We start from the raw sequence: 22,334 nt of genomic DNA, 5'->3' as shown, positions 1-22,334 counted from the left end.
GACGGAGTCTCGCTCTGTTGCCCAGGCTGGAGTGCAGTGGCGCAATCTCGGCTCACTGCAAGCTCCACCTCCCGGGTTCACGCCATTCTCCTGCCTCAGCCTCCCAAGTAGCTGGGACTACAGGCGCCCGCCACTGCGCCCGGCTAATTTTTTCTATTTTTAGTAGAGACAGAGTTTCACCATGGTCTCGATCTCCTGACCTTGTGATCCGCCCGCCTCGGCCTCCCAAAGTGCTGGGATTACAGGCGTGAGCCACCGCACCTGGCCAAAAGTCAAATTATCTTTCTTTGCAGATGACATGATCCCATATCTAGAAAATCCCATCATCTCAGGCCAAAAGCTTCTTAAGCTGATAAGTCACTTCATCAAAGTCTCAGGATACAAAATAAACGTGAAAAGTCACTAGGATTCCTATATACCAACAACAGTCAAGCAGAGAGCCAAATCATCAATGAACTTCCATCAACAATTGCCACAAAGAAGATAATACCTAGGAATACAGATAACAAAGTAAGTGAAGGACTTCTTCAAGGAGAACTACAAATGACTCCTGAAAGAAATCAGAGATGACACAAACAAATGGAAAAACATTCCATGCTCATAGATAGGAAGAATCAACATTGTGAAAATGGCCATATCACCCAAAGCAATTTATAGATTCAATGCTATTCCTACTAAACTACCATTGACATTCTTCACAGAATTAGAAAAAAATTATTTTAAAATTCATATGGAACCAAAAAAGAGCTTGAATACCTAAGACAATTCTAAGCAAAAAGAACAAAGCTGGAGGCATCATGCTACCCAACTTCAAACTGTACTACAAGGCTATAAAAACCAAAACAGCATGGTACTGGTACAAGAACAGGCACATAGAACAATGGAACAGAATAGAGAGCCCATAAATAAGACTGCACACCTACAACAATCTGATCATCAACAAACCTAACCAAAACAAGCAATGGGGAAAGATTCCTTATATAGTAAATGGTGCTGGGAGAACTAGCTAGTCATACGCAGGAAATTGAAACCAGACCCCTTCCTCACACCATATAAAAAAATCAACTGAAGATAGATTAAGGACTTAAATGTAAAACTCTAAACTATAAAAATAAGCCTAGAAGACAACCTAGGCATACCATTCAGGACAAGGCATGGGCAATGATTTCATGACAAAGATGCCAAAAGCAGTTGCAACAAAAGCAAACATTTTCAAATGGGATCTAATTAAACTAAAGAGCTCTGCACAGCATAATAAGCTATCATCAGAATAAATGGACAACATATGGAATGGGAGGAAATTTTTGCAATCTATCCATCTGACAAAGGTCTAACATCCAGCATCTATAAGGTACTTAAACAAATTTACAAGTAAAAAACAAATAACTCATTAAAAAGTAGGCAAAGGACATGAACAGACACTTCTCAAAAGAAGACATACATGTTGCCAACAAACATTAAAAAAAAAAAAAGCTCAACATCACTGATCATTAGAGAAATGCAAATCAAAACCACATTGAAATACCATCTCACACCAGTCAGAATGGCTATGATTATAAAATCAAAGAACAGCAGATGCTAGCAAGGTTGTAGAGAAAAAGACACACATTTACACTGTTGGTGGGAATGTAAATTAGTTCAACCATTGTGGAAGACAGCATGGCAATTCCTCAAAGACCTAGGGGCAGAAATGCCATTTGACCCAGCAATCCCATTACTGGGTATATACCCAAAGGAATATAAATCATTCTATTAAAAAGACACATGCACATGTATGTTCATTGCAGCACTATTCACAATAGCAAAGACATAGAATTAACCTAAAAACCCATCAATTATAGACTAGATAAAGAAAATGTGGTACATATACACCATGGATTACTACGCAGCCATAAAAAGGAACAAGATCATGTCCTTTGTAGGGACATGGATGGAAATGGAAGCCATTATCCTCAGCAAACTAACACAGGAACAGAAAACCAAATACCACATGTTCTCACTTATAAGTGGGAGCTGAAAGATGAGAACACATGGATACATGGGGGAACAACACACACTGGGATCTGTCAGAGGGTGGAGTTGAGAGGAGGGACAGCATCAGGAAGGAACAGCTGATAAATGCTGGGCATAATACCTAGGTGATGGGATGATCTGTGCAGCAAACTACCATGGTACACGTTTACCTATGTAACTAACCTGTACATCCTGCACATGTACCCATAAACTTAAAATAAATGTTGGAGAGAAAAAAATGAAATTTATAATCTAAAATCTACAGATTCTTAGGCCAACAGATCTCCTAAAATTATAAGCAAACTTTGTATATATTGTGCACTTTCTGGGAGAAAATGTCTGCCCCTTTCCTCAGATTCTGAAATGGGTCTGTGGCCCCAAAAATACTAAGTCCCACTCACTTCAAAATAAGCCTTGGCTGAGTGCAATGACTCACATCTGTAATCCCAGCATTTTGCAAGTCTGAGGCAAATGAATTTCTTGAGCCTAGGAGTTTAAGACCAGCCTGGGAAACATGGCAAAAATCCCATATCTACAAAACATACAAAAAGTTAGCCAGGCATGTTGGCATGTGCCTAAATTCCCAGCTACCTGGGAGGCTGAGGTGGGAAGATCACCTGAGCCCAGGAGGTTGAAGCTGCAGTGAGCCATGATCATGCCACTGTACTCTAGCCTGGGTGACAGAGTGAGACCATGTCTCAAAAAAAATAAAAATAATAATAAAATAAAATATGCCTGAAGTAGCCATACTTCCTTTCTGTGGGTCTCTTTCTGGCATTCATTATGGTCTCAAAACATTAAATTCATTCCTTGCTAAATTTTTATTGAGTCTCTTCTGTGTCCAGTACCATTGAGACACTGAGAACCTGGTGCCAAAATGCCTCCATCTCTGTGGATAGAACACCTTACAGCATTCAAAGGGGGTGGTTTTTAATAATATGGGGAGATGCTGAAAGTTGCCTGAAAAGGATTCAATTACATGTCAACAGAAAAAGGAAAAAACAAACATGAGAGTTGAGGGCCCTCTGCAGTGAAACATAAGACAAGATTCTATGAGGTGTGGTTTGGGAAAATCAGGCTCCTTAGCAGTGAATCACTAATCACGCCTGAAGAGAATTAGCCCAAAGTAGCCAGCATGAACAGATCTAATTTTCATAAATATTGGTATATTTTTGTGCCCCCCTCTCTCTTCTCACCTTTAAACCTTAGAGATCATCTTAACCTATGAGGTTAATTCTATAGACATTGACAAGTGAGATTACATTAGTGGATTCCAGATTACAAGACCAAACAGCAGGGTTGTAATGGAAGGCACCAGTTCATATTTGGGAAACTACAGTTCATGAAGATATAAAACTATCCTATCTCTATCTACTCCCTGCTACCAACTAAGTCAAAACCCTGGGCCAGGTGCGGTGGCTCACGCCTGTAATCCCAGCACTCTGGGAGGCCGAGGCAGGCAGATCATGAAGTCAGGAGATGGAGACCACGGTGAAACCCCGTCTCTACTAAAAATACAAAAACTTAGCCCGGTGTGGTGGCGGGCGCCTGTAGTCCCAGCTACTCGGGAGGCTGAGGCAGGAGAATGGCGTGAACCCGGGAGGCGGAGCTTGCAGTGAACGGAGATTGCACCACTGCACTCCAGCCTGGGCGACAGAGCCAGACTACGTCTCAAAAAAAAGAAAACAAACAAAAAACCAACAAGCAGAGTTCTCTTAACCTTGGTTAGTGGGTTCCTCAGATAGGTTTCAGGCTTTGGAAAGAGAATATAACTATTTATTTTCTTCCCGCAGATACTCTTGACAGAAAAAAACAAAATCAAAAGATTGCTCAGGTATCTGAGGAGAAAGTGCTTATCCATTAGTTTTGGTTTTGGTAATGATTGTTAACTTGTGGAAGAACACATGCCATACTGAGAACTCCTCTAAAAAGCTAAAGTCACTAAAAGGGAAAACAACGAAAGAACTGAAAATTAGGAATGATTTCAGTGCTACAAGGGGAAAAAAACGGTAAACAATCATTCTCCTCTTCTGAAATAAGGAGCTCTTTATAGACAGGAGCCTCAGGATTCATGTTAGTTTTCACTGTGCAAAATGGGGAGCAATTTCTGGCACTAACTGTGGCAGGGACAAAGGCTGGGGCTCTGATGACTCTGGACTCTCACACTGCTTGTTTGAATCCAAGATGGCTATTTGTTTCGTAAGAAGTTAGAATTCTTTGTTGTGAGTGAAAGAAATCCAACCAAAATTGTGCAATAAAAAGAATGTCTTGGAAGGGTGCTGGTGAAGGCCCCAGAGTCAATGCAAGATTAAACAACTCCCTCTTGGAATGGCAGGGCTTAGGATAATTCCAGAAATTTCAATAACTAGAACCAAAGACTTGAATGCTGTTAGGACGTGCTCTGTGCCTCTTGCTGTTTCTGCTTTTCTTTGTTGCACAGGTTTCTCACATTGTGGAGGGCAGGGAATGGCTGCTGGTACTTCTAGACTTACGTCTTTATTACTTACTGCTCCAGTTTTAACAATCCCAGGAAGGACTCTGATGGGCCTAGTATCTTAGTCCATTTGGACTGCTATAACAAAGTACTATAAACTGGGTGGCTTATGAACAGTAGAATTGTGTTTCTCACAGTTCTGGTGTCTGGGAAGTCCAAGATCAAGGTGCCAGCATATTCGGTGTCTGGTGAGGGCTTGTTTCCTGCTCACAGCTGGTATCTTCTGGCTGTGTCCTCACATGGTAAAAGGAACAAACAAGCTCATTTGGCTCTATTTTATAAGGGCATTAATCCCATTCATGAAGACTCTGCCCTCATGGCGTAATCACCTCTCAAAAGGCCTTAACTCCTAATACCATCACCTTGGGAGTTAGGATTTCAATATAGGAATTGTGGGAAGACACAAATACTCAGACTATAGTACCTAGCTTGAGTTATGAGTCCATGTTCAGCCTCCCCCCACCCTGGAGACAAGAGCATACAGTTCCCATTGGACCATATGCTAGAATGGGAATGGGGGTAGAAGAATTAGCAACCCTTTTCAAAGATAAGGAGCATCAGAGGCTGACGACTGGGGAATCACTGAGAGCCAGGCAATCACACCAATTAATGTCTACCATACCAATTTCCCTAAAAATCTCCACAAGCTTTTTTCAACTGGAGAACCTTTCCCTGATCAGGCTGAGGTCATTCTAATACTCAGGAGGGAAGGACAGAAAACTGTTTCCGGGTTCTAAATAGGCAGAGCTGAATCTATGACTCTCCTGAGATGGGTGCTCACAGGAAAATCCCGCCTAAGTCATAGTGAAGGAGGAAGGGCAGAAAGTTGAGTCCTGTCACTGGAGGCCTGACTACCACATTATCCTCTCTCCAATTACCTCTTACAGAGAACTAGCCAGAGTGACAAAAATACTTTCTCAGGAGATGGTGATATTTAAAAACTGCTTGCTATTTATAACATCTGCTTTTTAAAGAGGGAAGTTGGGGTGAGAGTGGGGTCTGATAGCTTGGGGGCCTTTTGTTTACTTGTTATTTTGATGATTGAGAGTATAGAAGTTTATCACTTGGGAATTTCCCCTGCAACTTCTAAGTAAAAAAAAAAGGTAAGTTTCTTTCTTTTTTTTTTTTTTTTTTTAAGTATATGTACATAGAAAGATAGATCTTACATTACATTGTCCATTTTATTGCAATATGTATAATTTACCCTCTGAGGTAGATGTTCAGGGATCTTAGTGTGATTTACTTAAGTACGATAGTTAAAAGGTATCATTTGCTAATTTCATTTGTTTCCATGATAAAAGGGGTTTTAGGCCAACAAAGGGGATTTTGACCAAAATATCTCAGAAAACTAGGAAAAATCCCAAGGTTTCACTGACTTGTCCAAATCATGTGTCAACAAGAACAGTTTGTTAGTGTGCTGTGTAACACTTGCGCTTAAGGTGGTAGAAACTAATATTGGATTGCTTTGCAATAATGGGTTATGAATTAGTCATGTGGGTGTTAGATAATGTACTTGGTGATGATTACCAACAATTTTGAATCAGCCAATAGATGTCAATAGTCAAAGGGCTATCAAGAATACTATGAGGAACTACAAAGACACATTGGAAAGGGCAGAAATACAGGGAGGAATAAAAAATTAGGGTAATTAATACACTCTACCACATGGACAGTTATCACAAATATTTTGGAATTTTCTTAGTGATAGTGTTCTGTTAACTGTTGCTGTAGATTTCCACCTGGAAAGTTCAGGCTCAGGGTTTTTCATGCAGTTGCCATCAGATGAGGGTGGGGTTTGGAACAGAGGAGACATTGACATGGATGGGGACTGGCTGTGTATCTTGCTCTCATGGTGTTACCATGTGGTATCTCCCCATGGGTTAGTCTGGACTTCTTCGCAGCATGGCAGCCTCAAGACACAAAACCTGCTTACTTTGAGAGCAAGGCTTTAAGGTTTTAAGAGCAGGGATTCTAGTTCATAAGGCAGACCTCAGAAGTTATATTGCATCACTCTATCACTGCATTCTCTTAATTACAAGCAAGTCACAGCCTATTTAGGTTAAAAAGGAGAAGAATTTAAGCTTCACCTCTTTTTTTTTTTTTTTTTTTTTTTTTTACTCTGTCACTCAGGCTGGAGTTCAAGGGCACAATCTCAGCTCACTGCAACCTTCACTTCCTGGGTTCAAGTGATTTTCCTGCCTTGGCCTCCTGAGTAGCTGGGACCACAGGCATGTGCCACCATGACTGGCTAAATTTTGTATTTTTAGTGGAGATGGGGTTTCAACATGTTGGCCAAGCTTGTCTCAAACTCCTGACCTCAGGTGATCTGCCCGCCTCAGCCTCCTAAAGTGCTGGGATTACTGGTGTGAGCCACCACACCTGGCCTACCTCTTGAGAGAGGAGTGGCAAACTTCTAGAGTATGTGGAATAAGAAATATTGGTGGCTGCTTTTACCTTTTGGAATATATAATCTGCTATAGGCAGTATGGTAGGGCAAAAAATTGGACCTGCGTTCTAGTCTTGGTTTACCAGTTGCTAGCTATGTAACTTTGGACATATCTGATCTGCCAGTGTTGGCCCCCAGCAGGCATTACATAAGTATTCATCAAATGAATGAATAAATGAGTAACTTCAGGCCTCAGTTTATTCCCCTATATGAGACTAATAGTACCTAAGAAAGGTCTTGAAGAATAAATGAGATGAGAGAATTGAAGATATTTTGAACATTTGAAAGGGCAAACATCTATGGGTACTTGTATTTTTTTCCAGAGCCTAAGGCATTCTTTTTGGAATATGCTCAATGATGACAAATTTTTGTCTTCTAAACAATTTGGTTTCTGAAAAAAGCTGAAAGTCATTTAGAGATATGAGCAGGGAAAAGATATATGATTACATTGGGTATTAACATTTTTGGGCCTAAAATGAAATAGCATTATGAGATGATAAGACTGACATTTTTAAAGTGGCTGATAACTTAGTCTGGAAGACATTTCCGAGAAAAGACTACCTAAAATGTTTTAAGCAAAGGCAAAGTAATTGATATAAATGTACGATTGCTGCAAATGAAGAGATAAATGCTCATTTAATTATCTGTTTAAAAATGGGATTGAAAGTTTCATCATAAGCTCTCTTATCTAGCGTCTGAGGAAAGAGTTAAGCTTCATTTCTAGGATGGAGAAATTTAAATATTACTAGTGATCAGTTAATAGTAGTAATTTTAAAAGCGAGGAATTAGATAAAATAATTATAATTACAGCTAAGGACTAGCTATAGTTTTCCAGAAGTTACAAGAAAAGCATCTTAGTTTAGTCACTTCTATATCCTTTTTCTTTAGATTAAGTTTTTTTCATATTATTTTTTACTTATACATATACAAATACATATATTTTAAATTGGAGATAGTGAATGGGAAGTTATTTTAAAGTTATTTGAACTTTTACTTAAAAAAAAAACTTATTTCTTAGTCACTAAAACAAAAAATAAGAAACAGCAAAGTGCCTCTAACAAAGAACATGCTGATAACTGAAAAATTAGTACCAAGAGATTAGTCGGTTAAAGGCATATGCTAGTATAGTCATGCACCATATAAGGACTTTTGTGTCAGTGACAGAACACATATACAATGGTGATCTCATAAGATAATATGGTATTTTTATTGTAACTTTTTGTATATTTAGATGTGTTTAGATACACAAATACTTACCATTGTGTTACATTAGCCTACAGTATTCAGTACAGTAGTAATAACATGCTATAAAGCTTTGTAGCCTAGGAACAATAGGCTACACCATATAGCCTAGGTGTGTAGTATGCTATACCATCTATGTTTGTGTGAGTACATTCACACAATGACAAAACCATCTACTGATGCATTACTCAGAACATATCCCCATTGTTAAGTAGTGCATGACTGTAGCTTGTTTTCTCTAGGGAAGTCTCATCTATCTGTTTGTAGATGACACTGTGATATCAAAGCCAGCCAAAAAGAGTCTGAGCAGACTGGTTAGGTAATTTTGATATTATTTACACTTGGAGTAAAGTTTAGATTAAAAACTAAAGAGAAAATGTAAAAATAAAATAATGTACAATAAATAATATTCTACATACATTGTATATGGCGTAACAGGGTAGATATATTTTATAAGTATACATACTAGAATTAGGTCAGAGCTTTTATAAGTGTATAGGATTATGCATTGGATTAACATTCTAGCTGATTTCATACTGTCCTAAAAGGATCACTGAAGACCATTGGATACCCACCCCCTTTCTTCTAAAACTGAAAGGTAGTGACAGCTACTGGAGATCCTTGAGTGACTTCACTTTGTGAGCAAGGCCTCCATTTAATTTCAGTTACGCACTCTCCTGTGCCCCCTTCAGATGGAGCCAAACTGTCCTAGGCAGTGCAAGACCACAGCTATTGCTAACTGAGCTGCTGGCTTCTCTGGCAGATAAGGAGAATCTATTCATGGCATTCACCTCACAACTGGTTAGGGCTGGCTAAAGCAAAAGCCAGAAACCTCCCAGATAAAGGAAGCTAACTTCTATAGCATGAATAAAACATACCAAGAAGTGCAGATCCCATGCTCTGGGAGACCTCTCCTTGGGCAGTTTCTAACCTAAGACCAGGAATGGGGCTAAGGGAAGTCATTTTTTTCATAAAATTTAAACTCCAATATGGTTACTGCCATGAAAGGCCTTTAATTCAAGGTATGTTAATTAAGGCACACTTCTTTGTGTTAGAAGTATTGCTATTTATCTCATGTGCAACAGGAAAATCTCTTATCATAGAGAACACAATATTATGTGTCTCCAGGAAAAAATTGTATTTTATAATTAAGTAGCTTAGAAACTAAGTCAATAGAGACACAACAGACTGGTTGCAGAAGTGTCTTTCTCAACTACAAAATCTGCTGCATCTCACCAGACATCATTGAGCAGATGAGTTATATGATTTTGATATTTTAAAACAAAAGTGAAATTCTTCAAGAAGAGGGAAATAACCTGTTTAACTGAGAGACAAATATTGGTTTTTCTAATAAAAAGTTTTAAAAATATAAAACTGTATTTATTTATTTATTTTAAAGTACACAAACATTTCAGTTTTTTCGTACTTGGTGCTCAAAGATATAAACCACTACTGTTTTAAGGCCTCCAAATTACAGTTCCACCCATCTTTCTAACTTTATTTCCATTTTTCCCTTTAACTCATTCTTTCTCAGCTTCACAGTTCTTCTTAATTCCTTTCCTCATCTCCATGCCCAGTCCTCTTTGTCCTTCTTCGTATTAGAGTCTTCTAACTTCTTCTGTGCTGAATTTATTCTTTCTGTTCCACCCTGGGAATCTCAGCTTCTGTATCTTTCCCATTGACTCTATGACTGCAGAAGAGCAGTCTGTTTCTATCACATCACCCCCAATATCCTTCTTGTGTCCTGTTTGGATTATTCTAATGGCCTCCTAAACAGACCCCTGGATTCCACACTTGCACCCTTTCAATTCATTGGCCACATTGCAACCAGGTAGGGATCCCTGGCTGAATCATGGCTCTACCTGCTTAAAACCCCTTACTGGATTACCATAACATATAGGATATCTTCCAACATGCTTAAATAAGCCCCATAAATCTCCATATTATTTGTCTACTACTTTCCTTCATTACTCACTAGGATCCATCCAACTGGACTGTTTTTCTTTTAATTTTCTTTCCTTCTTTCTTTTTTTTTGTCCTCTCCCTCCTCTCTCTTGCTTTCATTCTAAATGTTTCTGAGGGGAGGGGTGGTCAAGGTGGTGGTGATTCTTAAAGAATGTGTTAAGCTGATAAAAAAAAAAAAAGAGATTGTTCACATGGGGCTATCGGAAAATAGTTATAATGGAAGACATCACTTTTGCTGGAAGACCTACAGACCATCTAAAGGTTTTTTTTTTTTTTTTTTTTTTTTTTTTTTTTTTTTTTTCCAGTTGCAAGATTTAATAGAGTGAAAACAGAGCTCCCATACAAAGGGAGGGGACCCAAAGGGGGTAGCACCTGCCGGCTCGAATGCCTGGGTTTATATCCCTGATCATTGTTCCTCCCCCTGTACTCTCAGGCAATAATGATTGGCTATTTCTTTATATCCTGTTTTTGCCTAATTAGCATTTCAGTGAGCCCTCTTTACTACTTGATTGGTCTGGTGTGAGCTAAGTTGCAAGCCCCGTGTTTAAAGGTGGATGCACTCACCTTCCCAGCTAGGCTTAGGGATTCTTAGTCGGCCTAGAAATTCAGCTAGTCCTGTGTCTCAGTCTCCCTTCTCAACAGGAAAACCCAAGTGCTGTTGGGGAGGTTGGCTGACAACTGCTCTAACTGCTTCTGGCTGAATTGGGACATAGTAGGGGTCATGCAGGTGAGATTTCCTCCAGAGCGTTGCCTTTAATGTCATCAACATCGGAGCATGGGCTGGCAGGACGGTCTAGGGGTCCATGGTAGATTTTAGTCATGGACTGCATCTGGGGCTCCATTTGAAGAACCATTTGTAGTTTTACAGTTTCGATTCTGGAAGAGACAAACTTAACAAGGAGGTTAAAGATACGGGATTGAAATGTACGGCCTGAAGTGCAGGGGATTATTTATTTGGCATACTTCACAGGCCCCGACTATCTTCTTGATAGTTTTGAAAAGGCCTGGTCCAGTAAATAATAATTTGGCCATCTGATGCGTGCTATCACTGCCTAAGTGAAAGGTTTGGTGAAGTGTTTTAAGTAATTTCCATTGGTTAGCTGCAGGCAAAAGTATTTTTCCTTCTTCAGTGGCTAGCCATCCTGAAGGGAGGAAGCTATGTACTCGTGAGGTTCCCCGTTTGATTTCTCCTGCTGAGTACTGGGGCTTGGTTTCCTGGAGGGGATTACCTCATATTAGGGGTCCTTCTATAAACATTTCTAATGGAGGGTCCTGCCTTGCAGCTCTTTTGGCTTCAATATCCGCTAGGCGGTTCCCTTCTATTTCCCTTTCTTTTCCCTTCTGATGATCCCGGCAGTGTAAGACTGCCACCTCTTTAGGTTTCTGTACAGCCAATAATAATCTCCTAATGGTTTCCTGATGTTTGATAGTGTTCCCTCGGAAGTTAGGAATTCCCTTTCTCTCCATATTGCTGCGTGGGCATAGAGGACTGGGTAAGCATACTTAGAGTCTGTATATATATTTACCCTTTTTTCTTCTCCCAATTTCAGTGCCCGAGTGAGGGCTATTAGTTCTGCCAGCTGAGCGCTAGTTCCTGGAGTGAGGAGATTACTTTCAAGTATTCCATTATCACTGACCACTGCATACCCCACCTTTCGAAGTCCTTTTTCTACAAAGGAACTTCCATCAGTATACAAGTTGAGGTCAGGATCAGTCAAGGGAACTTCTAGAAGGTCCCTTCACATGGTGTAGGTTTGAGCAATCACCTGTTGACAGTTACGTTCTATCTTTTCTTCATTGTCTGGAAGAGTAAGAGTTGCACAAGTGTGCAGTCGCAGCACTGGACCTTCAATTAATAGAGCCTGATATTTAAGCAAACGGTTGTCTGGCAGCCACAAGTCTCCTTTAGCAGTGAGTATGCCATTTACATCATGAGATGTCCACAAAGTAAGATCTCTTCCCTGGATTATTTTAACTGCCCCCATATGACTGGTGCTTGCACATCTGCATATTGAACATATAGTTTTATTTGATACATACAGTTTTATTACAAATTTTTTATGCCTTCTTTAATAGGCATTATGTTGATTTTTTGAAGATTTTGAGTGTAATAGGTTTTATTATCTATCAGTTTCATTTTGGAAGAATAGAAAAAGTTACAAAATATTTTCTATTAAAATGGAGTTTTATTTATCCATTCATTTGTTGATAGACACTTAGGTTGTTTCCTTCTTTTGGGTATTAGGAATAATGCTGCTATAACCATTGATATATACAAGTTTCTGTGTGGATATATGTTATATGTTTTCATTTCTCTGTGGTCTATACCTGGAAGAGGAATTGCTGGGTCATATGACAATTCTATGTTTAGCTTTTTCAGGAACCACCAAACCATTGTCCAGAGCAGCTGCAGCATTTATATCCCCACCAGCAATGCACGAGAGTTTCTGTTTCTCCATGCCTATTTTTTATTTGTTTTTAATTATTGTAGCCATCCTAGTGACCATGCAGTGGTACCTCATTAGTTGTTGTTGCTGTTTTGTTTTGGTATCTTCTTTTGATTTGTATTTCCTTAATGACCAATGAAGTTAATATCTGTTTATGTGTTTGTTGACCATTTGTATATATTTTTGGAGAAATGTCTACTTAAATCCATTGTTCATTTAAAAATTTATATTGTCTTTTTTTTTTCTTTTTTTTTTTACTTTAAGTTCTGGGATACACGTGCAGAATGTGCAGATTTGTTACATAGGTATGCACGTGCCATGGTGGTTTGGTGCACGCATCAACCCATCATCTATATTAGGTATTTCTGCTAATGCTATTGCTCCCCTAGTCCCCCCATCCCTGACAGGCCCCAGTGTGTGATGTTCCCCTCCCTGTGTCCATGTGTTCTCATTGTTCAACTCCCACTTATGAGTGAGAACATGTGGTGTTTAGTTTTCTGTTCCTGTGTTAGTTTGCTGAGCATGATGGTTTCCAGCTTCGTCCATGTCCCTTCAAAGGACATGAACTCATCCTTTTTTATGGCTGCACGGTATTCCATGGTGTATATGTGCCACATTTTCTTTATCCCGTCTATCATTGATGGGCATTAGGGTTGGTTCCAAGTCTTTGCTATTGTGAACAGTGCTGCAATAAACATACGTGTGCATGTGTCTTTATAGTAGAATGATTTATAATCCTTTTTGTGTACACCCAGTAATAGGATTGCTGGGTCAAATGGTATTTCTCGTTCTACATCCTTGAGAAACCACCACACTGTCTTCCACAATGGTTGAACTAATTTACAATCCCACCAATAGTGCAAAAGCATTCCTATTTCTCCATATCCTCTCCAGCATCTGTTGTTTCCTGACTTTTTAATGATTGCCATTCTAACTGGCATGAGATGGCACCTCACTGTGGTTTTGACTTGCATTTCTCTAATGACCAGTGATGACGAGCTTTTTAAAATGTTTTTTGACTGCATAAATGTCTTCTTTTGAGAAGTGTCTGTTCTCATATATTTGTTGGTCGCATAAGTGTCTTCTTTTGAGAAGTGTCTGTTCATATCCTTCACCTGCTTTTTGATGGGGTTGTTTGTTTTTTTCCTGTAAATTTAAGTTCTTTGTAGATTCTGGATATTAACCATTTGTCAGATGACTAGGTTGCAAAAATTTTCTCCTGTTCTATAGGTTGCCTTTTTATTGTTGAGTACGATAAACAAATTGTAATGTACAATGATACACCATGAAATACTATTCAGCCATAAAAAGGAATGAAGATTTGATATATTCTAGAATGTGGATGGACACCAAAAGTATTATGCTAAGTGAAAGACACCAGACACAAAAAGCCACATATCATATGATTCCTCTCCTGTGACATATCCAAAATAAGCAAATCCATAGAGCTAGAAAACTGATTAACGGATGTCAGCGGGTGGCAGGGGGGAACAGGAAGTTATTACTTAGAGGATATGAGGTATTCTTCTGTGATGATGAAAATGTTTTGAAACTAGAAGGAAGTGACAGTTGTACAATATTGTGACTATGCTAAACGCCACTAAATAGTACACTCTAAAATACTTCATTGTATGTGATGTGAATTTCACCTCAATTTTTTAAAGAGGAGAAAGTTAGGTCTAATAAGGTTGAAAATAACTGCTTTATGGTTCTTAATGGCTTTTGTTTCATGCATCCCATGGGCAGCCTTATTAGGCCTATGAAACCCTTCTCAAAATACCATTTGTAAATCCATTAAATATATAAAGAAGAAACTCATGATATTGATTTTATATTTACAAAAATATTTTAGAAAATAATTTTGTGATCTAATAACATGCTTCTTCACTGAAGACCTAAATAACTAGATCTAGCAGCAGATATAACTACCATAATTTTGAAGTAGTGATGGGTGTAAATGATAGAGTCATCTGCAACATCCGGAAAGTGATATAACAATTATATGCCATTTCTGTTGGAGGCACGAATCATAGGCACTATAATATTAACACTGCTACAGGGTTTGTTGCCTGCATTCATAAATGGTACGTTTTAGTTAGAAGTTAATGAAAATAAAAATGTAATCCTTTAAATAAAATCCAGGTTCACTGACCCCCCTAAACTCTGCCTCAGAATTGCAAACACCTAGCAAACAGAAGCGGCATACAGTCTTTCTCCTTTGCCCTTTGGAATACCTTGGCAGAAGTGGTTAAGCAGAGCTAAATAGGAGAATAATGCAGGATGATGCAAACGAAACAAAACAAAAAGCAACTATGTTGGTGCATTGGATTCCCCTTTAAGACTGTCATGATTAAAGAGAAGATAAGAGATCTATCCTTTACTTCTTTCCGGTTTTAGTATATGTGATGCCCAAGTGAGCACTATCCTTTATTTCTTATCTAAATACGTTTTTCCTCCTTATTTTAAAATAAATTTTGATCCAAATTTCAAGAAACAAATGGTCCAAGAAACAGACTGACTTAGAGAATAGAAACTTAATTGGTTGAAAAATGAGAAATTAATTTTATTCCCCCTTGTCTAAAAAAAAAGGAGTGGTTGGCATGTAGAATTTTCTTTTCTGATTGATTTTTTCTATGTGAAATTAAGCTCATGTCCTGGGGCCCATATATTCCTTGGAAATAGGAAAGAATACAATTAAGTTGATTTTAACTAAGTCCAAATGACATGAAGAATATATTTGGTCTTAAGCTTTTAGTCTTTCTAGATATTGATTAAATTAGACATAAAATTTATCTGTCATAGAAGAATCACATGTGATTTAACTATACATTGTTAAATGGCATGAAAAAAACCAGAATGTTTTACTTGATTAAGTAGTATTACTACTTCTAGGCTAAAATAATTATGAGAAATTTCAGCTCCAAATGATACCTTATAAGTCCCTTGTAATATTATAAATATAATAATCATGGTAATACTCTACTCCAATTCCAGGGTTGAGCTACTAAATTGTTAAAAATAGGTCCTGAACAAAATCTAGTGATACAACCCATTTTCTCTGCCCATTTTCTAGATTTCCCCTTTAAGCCTTCAGCAGTGGGAATTAATTTTGTTTTTAAATGGTTTAACTGTAGAACTTCTATTTTTTTCTCTTTTATACATATTCTAATTACATGGAATAATAGATCTCAAATTGGATTCAAAAGAACCTTGGGTTCCAAAAGCAATTCCTTAAAATAAATCTTATGTAATTCATTGCAAGAAATTATGAAAAGGTTTTATTTATATTAGAACTCATGCCCACACCAAAAAAGAACTTCAGGCCCCCCAAAAATAATGTAGAATGGTTCATAATTTTGGTTGATGATGCATGTGATGAGAAGGGTTAGGAGCTCAGCAGCTGAGAAGTTTTTGTTTTCCTTTTCCTTTTCCTTTCTTTTTTTGAGACAGGGTCTCACTCTGTCACCCAGGCTGGCATGCAATGGTACCATCTCAGCTCACTGCAATCTCTGCCTGCTGGGGTCAAGTGATTCTCTCACCTCAGCCTCCTAGGTAGCTGGGACTACAGGCACACACCACCAAGACAGGTAATCCCAAAGTGCTAGGATTACAGGCGTGAGCCACTGTGCCTGGCTGAGAAGTCTTTTTTGTTTGAAAATTATGTTTTTAGGGCTGGGCGCGGTGGCTCACGCCTGTAATCTCAGCACTTTGGGAGGCCAAGGCGGGCGGATCACGAAGTCAGGAGATCGAGACCATCCTGGTTAACACAGTGAAACTCTGTTTCTACTAAAAATACAAAAAAAAAAAAAAAAAAAAAAAAAAAAAAAATAGCTGGGCGTTATGGCGGGCGCCTGTAGTCCCAGCTAATCCGGAGGCTGAGGCAGGAAAATGGCATGAAGCCGGGAGGCGGAGCTTGCAGTGAGCCGAGATCGTGCCACTGCGCTCCATCCAGCCTGGGCGACAGAGTGGGCGACAGAGCGAGACTCCATCTCAAAAACAAAAACAAAAACAAAAACAAAACAGCGAGACTCCGTCTCAAAAAAAAAAAAATTATGTTTTTAGAAAGAAGATTCTTGTTTTCCCTCCCTCTTTTACTCAACCCTTCATTCATTTGACTAATCTTCACTAAGTATGTACCGTGTCAGGGGGAATGGTAGTGACTGATATAGAATGATTAAAAAAAAATGGGAAACTTATCGCCCTTCTGGTGATTAGAATCTAGTAAAGGATTCAGACATTAAATAATCACATAACTCTATTGATATGATTAAAAACTGAAATAGTACTGTTACAAAAAATATAAGAAGGTATGATGGAGAATAATAGACATATAAAGACATATATAAAGCAATCTTATGTTTACAATTTGATGTACAACCACTAGGAACTGACAGATATAAATGCAGATTGATAGTGTGTAGTATTAGTGACTCGAATAGCATGCACATATGAAAACAATGCAAAAAACAACTTGGTATTTATTTGCAAAATGACAGTTTTTAGGCTTAGATACATAATTTTAAAAAACAGGCTTCTTTCACCTACACAAATTTCTGATGTGACATCTGAGAACAATGTGCACACACAACTCTTTCTTGTGTAGAGCTGTCTTTTGAGTGTTACAGGGTGTGCTGCATCCCTGGTCCCTACATACTAAATAGAAATAACGCTCCTCAATCATTGTGGCGTCAGAAACACCCTGACAATTTCCAAAAATGCCTTTTTGGGGGCAGTATTGCCCCCTTGAGAACCTCTGACCCAATGACACTCCTTGAATCTTAAATTTCTCTGAAGATTTATGCTTATTTCTTAAAATTAAATGCAAATTCTGTATTTACCCATACAGTATATGGGTGATTGTTTAAATGTGCATGTAACCCTCATGTATCTGAACCACATGGAGGCCAGTCTCAGTATATTACATCTTCCTGAAAACACAAGACTAACTCCAAAAGCACTAATGAGTAATATTGAAGGCTCTGTAGACTTCAAAGGGAGTTAGGAAAGAGCTACATTTTGCCATATACAGTAAAACTTCCCTAGAATCCATTGTAAGCTTTTCTGTTCCTTTCTCAAAGTCTCACTTCCCAAATACCTATCATTCAGCTTCATCAGACAAGCTGGCTTCAAATCAAAATAAAATGCTGTGACAAGGTTTTTTGTTCCCTCCCTCCAGATGGACACAAACTCTTCAAAGAATTATCTTGATATTTGTCCTCTTGTCACTTTTTGGTGAGCGAAATAGTAGAATAAGATATTTAGTCATCTGAGTCTTAGTTATTAAGGCTTCTGGGTTTAGGAACAGACCTACAAGAACATATCAGCTCTCCAATTTGCTTTCTCCAGCCTTGTTCCTGGCCTCATCCTAGGTCCTGGCTTGTTCTGACTTTTGAAAGAATTATAGAGTTGGCAGCTCACAGCATCCTCCTCTAAGCTGCTAATTAAGAATTGCTTTAAAACAAATGTATTTGTTCTCAGGGACTCCTCTAATAGTGGAAAGTCAGGAAAACAACTTGAAACAATGTCACTTCCAAAAATAAAACAAAATTCACTGTTTGCTATTAGGCATTTTTAAGTCTGAACCACCAAAATTGAGTTTCAGAGACCTATCCTTTGCTCTCTTTCAGGTGGTTAGAGGCATCAGGCCCATTATAAATCTCTTTTTCACGATACCAAATATGTATTTTCTTCATTTAAGGTACCTAGAACTATGTTCCAATATTTGACTTGAGCAGTCTTTTAAAGAGCTTTCACCAAAGACACCCTGCTAAATTATCACACAGATATGGATCTGTCAGAAATATATGAGATCTAAGAAACATAAGAAAATGATTACTAGTGAACCACTGCCTCATTCAGAAACTCAGCCTATTTATATTAAGCGGCCTTGAAATTGGGAGCTAAAATTAGCTGCAATTTAATAGTTGCCTATGTTGAAAAGAGAGTTTTGACATTTCAAATTAGGTGTTCAGAAACTTTTCATAAAAGGGCCTTTGAGATTTTAAGCTTTGTTCATTAAGTTAGTAGAGGTGGGAATGGTGAAAGAGACAGGTAAAAGTCTACAGAATGAAAATTAGAAAGGGCATTTGCTTAAAAATAAAATTATACAAAGTTTTCTCAATAATAATAAAGAACTGTACGTTAGAATCTCTGAAAGAGTAAAACCATCCATAGAAGGCCCTCAGGGCAGCCTAGTTCCATTTAACATAAAATGATTAATGATTTTTCAGATGACTGCAGAAGAGGCAGTGTGTACTGATGCTCGAGCAATGGCAATTCAGGTTAAGAACAGATGCCTGTTATAAATGGGACATGTAAAGGTCCTAATGCCACTCTGACAGCCAGATAGGAAGTTAAAATAGAACAATGATTTTCATTAGATGAAAAGAAAATATGTTTATGGAAAATACAGTTAATGCGAGAGAAAAGAAATAGAAAACTTTTCTATATCAAATTATCAATACTACATATTGGTTCATAGTTTCTGAATGCAAGCCATTTCCTATAATAGTTTGTTTTTATTATTGTTGTTTTTAAATAGGCTTTACTTTTTAGAGCAGTTTTAGGTTCACAAAAAAATTTCACAGAAGGTACAGAGATTTCCTTTATTCTCCCTACCCTACACATCTCCTCACCATCCCCTACTATCAACATCCTCCACCAGAGCACTACGTTTATTACAATCAAACCTACATTGACAACTCATTATTACTCAAATTCCTTAGTTTACATTAGGTTTCATTCTTGGTATTCTGCATTCTGTGGATTTGGACAAATGTATAATAACATATATCCACACATAGAGTATCATACAGAGCAGTTTCACTGCGCTAAAAATTCCCTGGGTTCCATCTATCCATCCCTCACTCTTCTCTAACCCCTGGAAACCACCGATGCTTCTACAGTCTCCACACTTAAACCTTTTCCGGAATATCATACAGCTGGAATCATACAGTATGTAGCCTTTTAGATTGGTTTTCTTCACTTAGTAATGTAAATTTAAGGTTTATTAATGTCTTTTCATGGCTTAATAGCTCACTTTTTAGTGCTGAATAATATTTCATTGTCTGAATGTACCATAGTTTATCCATTCACCTACTGAAGGACATCCTGTTTGCCCCAAATTTTGGCAGTCACTAATTAAAACTGTGTGTGTGTGTGTGTGTGTGTGTGTGTGTGTGTGTGATGGGGATTTGTGTACAAATTATTTAATCACCCAGGAAATAGTGCCTGATAGGTAGTTTATTGGCCTCACCCTCCCACCCACTCTCCACTCTCAAAGAGGCACTAATGTCTGTTATTCCCTTCTCTGTGTCCCATGTGTGCTCAATGTTTAGCTCTCACTTATGAGAACATGCAGTATTTTTTTTTGTTCCTGCATTAATTCATTTAGGATAATGGCTTCCATCTGTGTTGCTGCAAAGTACACGATTTCCTTCTTTTTTATGGCTGCATAGTATTCCATAGTGTAGCTGTGCTATACTTTCTTTGTACAGTCCACTGTTGATGACTTTTTGCCCATTTTTTAAATTGGGTAGTTTTCTTTTTCTTGAGTTTTAACAGTTCTTTGTATATTTTGATAACAGTCCCTTATCAGACACATATTTTGCAAACATTTTCTTTCAGTCTATGACATGTTTTCTCATCTTGAAGCATCATTGTTTTACTAAAAAAAATAAATTAACTACAGCAATAAACACACACACACACACACATACACACACACACCCCTATATACATTTTAAGGCCTAAAGTTAGTCAAGCTCTTGTAGTTTTGTTGTATTGTGAAAATAATTGTATCAGTAGATAATTGCCAGTATTTAAATGAGAAATGGCATAGAACTGTGACATGATTTATTAGGAAAAAAATGTGGTTGATGAATATCAGATGAACATGAACTTTAGGTAACATTCTGTAACATTCTGAAATATTTTTGAAATCTTGTAATTTGACAAATATTTTAAATGTTTGGTAACATGAAAATTATTTTTAAAGTCTCCCTTGTGGTTAAAGTCTTCCAAAGGCTAGTGAAATATCAATCTGTGTGTCTCTGAACTGATTAATTAGAAAATATTCAAAATTGTTTTAAAATTCTCATTACTTTTATTGCCTACTGCTCTATTTCTTTCCCCCCACAAGCTAGCTATTGCGAGCAAAGATGAGCAATTAGCAAATTTCTTAATTTGCTTATTTATCATGTAGGTAATAATAATAATTCATTTTAGGGACATTTACTGCTTTTATAAAAGTAAACACATAAATGAGTACTCCACAATTTCAAAATTATTTTATTTTCTATTAGGATAATCTAGTATTGCAAAAAACAATAACCATAACCATGGTAGATTTTGTGTTATGCTTACCAATGCTAAAAACAGAAACAGAACTGGAATTCACTAATTATGTAATTTTTCTCTAGTTCCAACTATTACCTTTACTGCAGTTTCACAGTTGTGGTAGTCACTGTGATGTGACGTGGCTTAATGAATTTTTGCTGAACTGTTGGGAGTACAGGCAGCAAATAGCATTTATCTGTGAGCTTCTTCAGGGATGGCCATAGCTGCCTTGTCCAAATCATGTCCTTTCTGAGGTCAGCTTATATCCATCCAATCATTGAGGTTATAAAGGCCCATCAATTTGTGCTCTCCATTGGACAACTGTAACTAGCCTTTTAAACTCCAGAGTATTCTATGAGGTTGGCTGAGGCTATTGGGCTTGCACCACAGCTCGACTTCTCTCTCAGCTCTATCTTGCTTTCTTAGCTTCATCTTCACATACTGATTACAGGTGTGCAACCTAATAAACACTGCACATGAATATGAAATTCAATCTCAGAGTCTACTAGTCAGAGAATTCCAGTGGTGAAAATAGTTTCATCTCCAGCAGGAACTCTGCATTGTTTCAAACTCAACATGTCCCAAGCTACGTTTACCATCTTAGTGTCAAAATTTCTCTCTCATTTTTATTAACATATATCTGAAAATAACACCACATATCTCTTGGTTATTTATTATGTATAATTTTTTAAACTCTTCCATCCTCATTTTACAACTTCCAGTGAGATATCAAATTTGGTCATTTCTTCCAAATTCAACATTCCTTTCTATTTCTATTGCCAGAACTACTGTCTGGGTCCTTGCCGCTTGGTACCTGAGATACTGTCAATACCTGGACACCATAACTCATATTTTATATTTTGGTCTTTCCTACATATTAGTTATAGTTTTCCTGAGCCACCAGTTTCAATTCTGTGTTGATGAATCTCTGGTGGTTTGATATTTCATAAACTCTGGAAATGTTATTTCATGATTTTCTGTGTATTTGTCTTTACTCTCCAACTTGTAAACTCCTGGGACTAAGACTTGTACTTGCTACATGATGACAACAGGAGTTGTCAATAATGGAAATCCAGTGTGTTAGACTCCAAACGTCTAAATTTGAATAAGTACATAATTAAATATTATGTAATAAACATTACCCTCAGAGTATTTTTTAAAAGTTGTAAAAGCTAACCTGATACTTATTATTTCCTATCATTTATATTATGCATTTTTAATTTTGATTCTCAAATATTTCAATAGAGAATGAAAGATGGAAATTTAAGTGATTAAAAATAAATGTAAACCTACTTAACAAAAGTCAGGGTTTCCTTTCCTGAATGCATGATAACTTGGTAACATTTTACAGTGTAATTTACAAAATAACAAGTTAGTGTCAAGATTTCAT

At 37.6% G+C, this 22,334-nt stretch overlaps 1 protein-coding gene across 1 annotated transcript in view; it reads left to right on the top strand.

The window, feature by feature from the left end:
- Window positions 1-5,470: 5,470 nt before the first annotated feature.
- PPA2 (inorganic pyrophosphatase 2) overlaps window positions 5,471-22,334 on the top strand; it is a 125,142-nt gene continuing 108,278 nt past the window's right edge. Inside the window, exon 1 of the mRNA XM_074040254.1 lies at window positions 5,471-5,610. The gene's annotated coding sequence lies outside the window, so the exon portion shown is untranslated. The remainder of the gene's footprint in view (window positions 5,611-22,334) is intronic.

Source organism: Macaca fascicularis, chromosome 5 (genome assembly GCF_037993035.2).
Source record: "Macaca fascicularis isolate 582-1 chromosome 5, T2T-MFA8v1.1".
In the NCBI taxonomy this organism is placed as follows: Eukaryota; Metazoa; Chordata; class Mammalia; order Primates; family Cercopithecidae; genus Macaca; species Macaca fascicularis.
The sequence above is the reverse complement of the archived record's forward strand: the minus strand, read 5'-3'. Positions and strand labels throughout refer to the sequence as shown.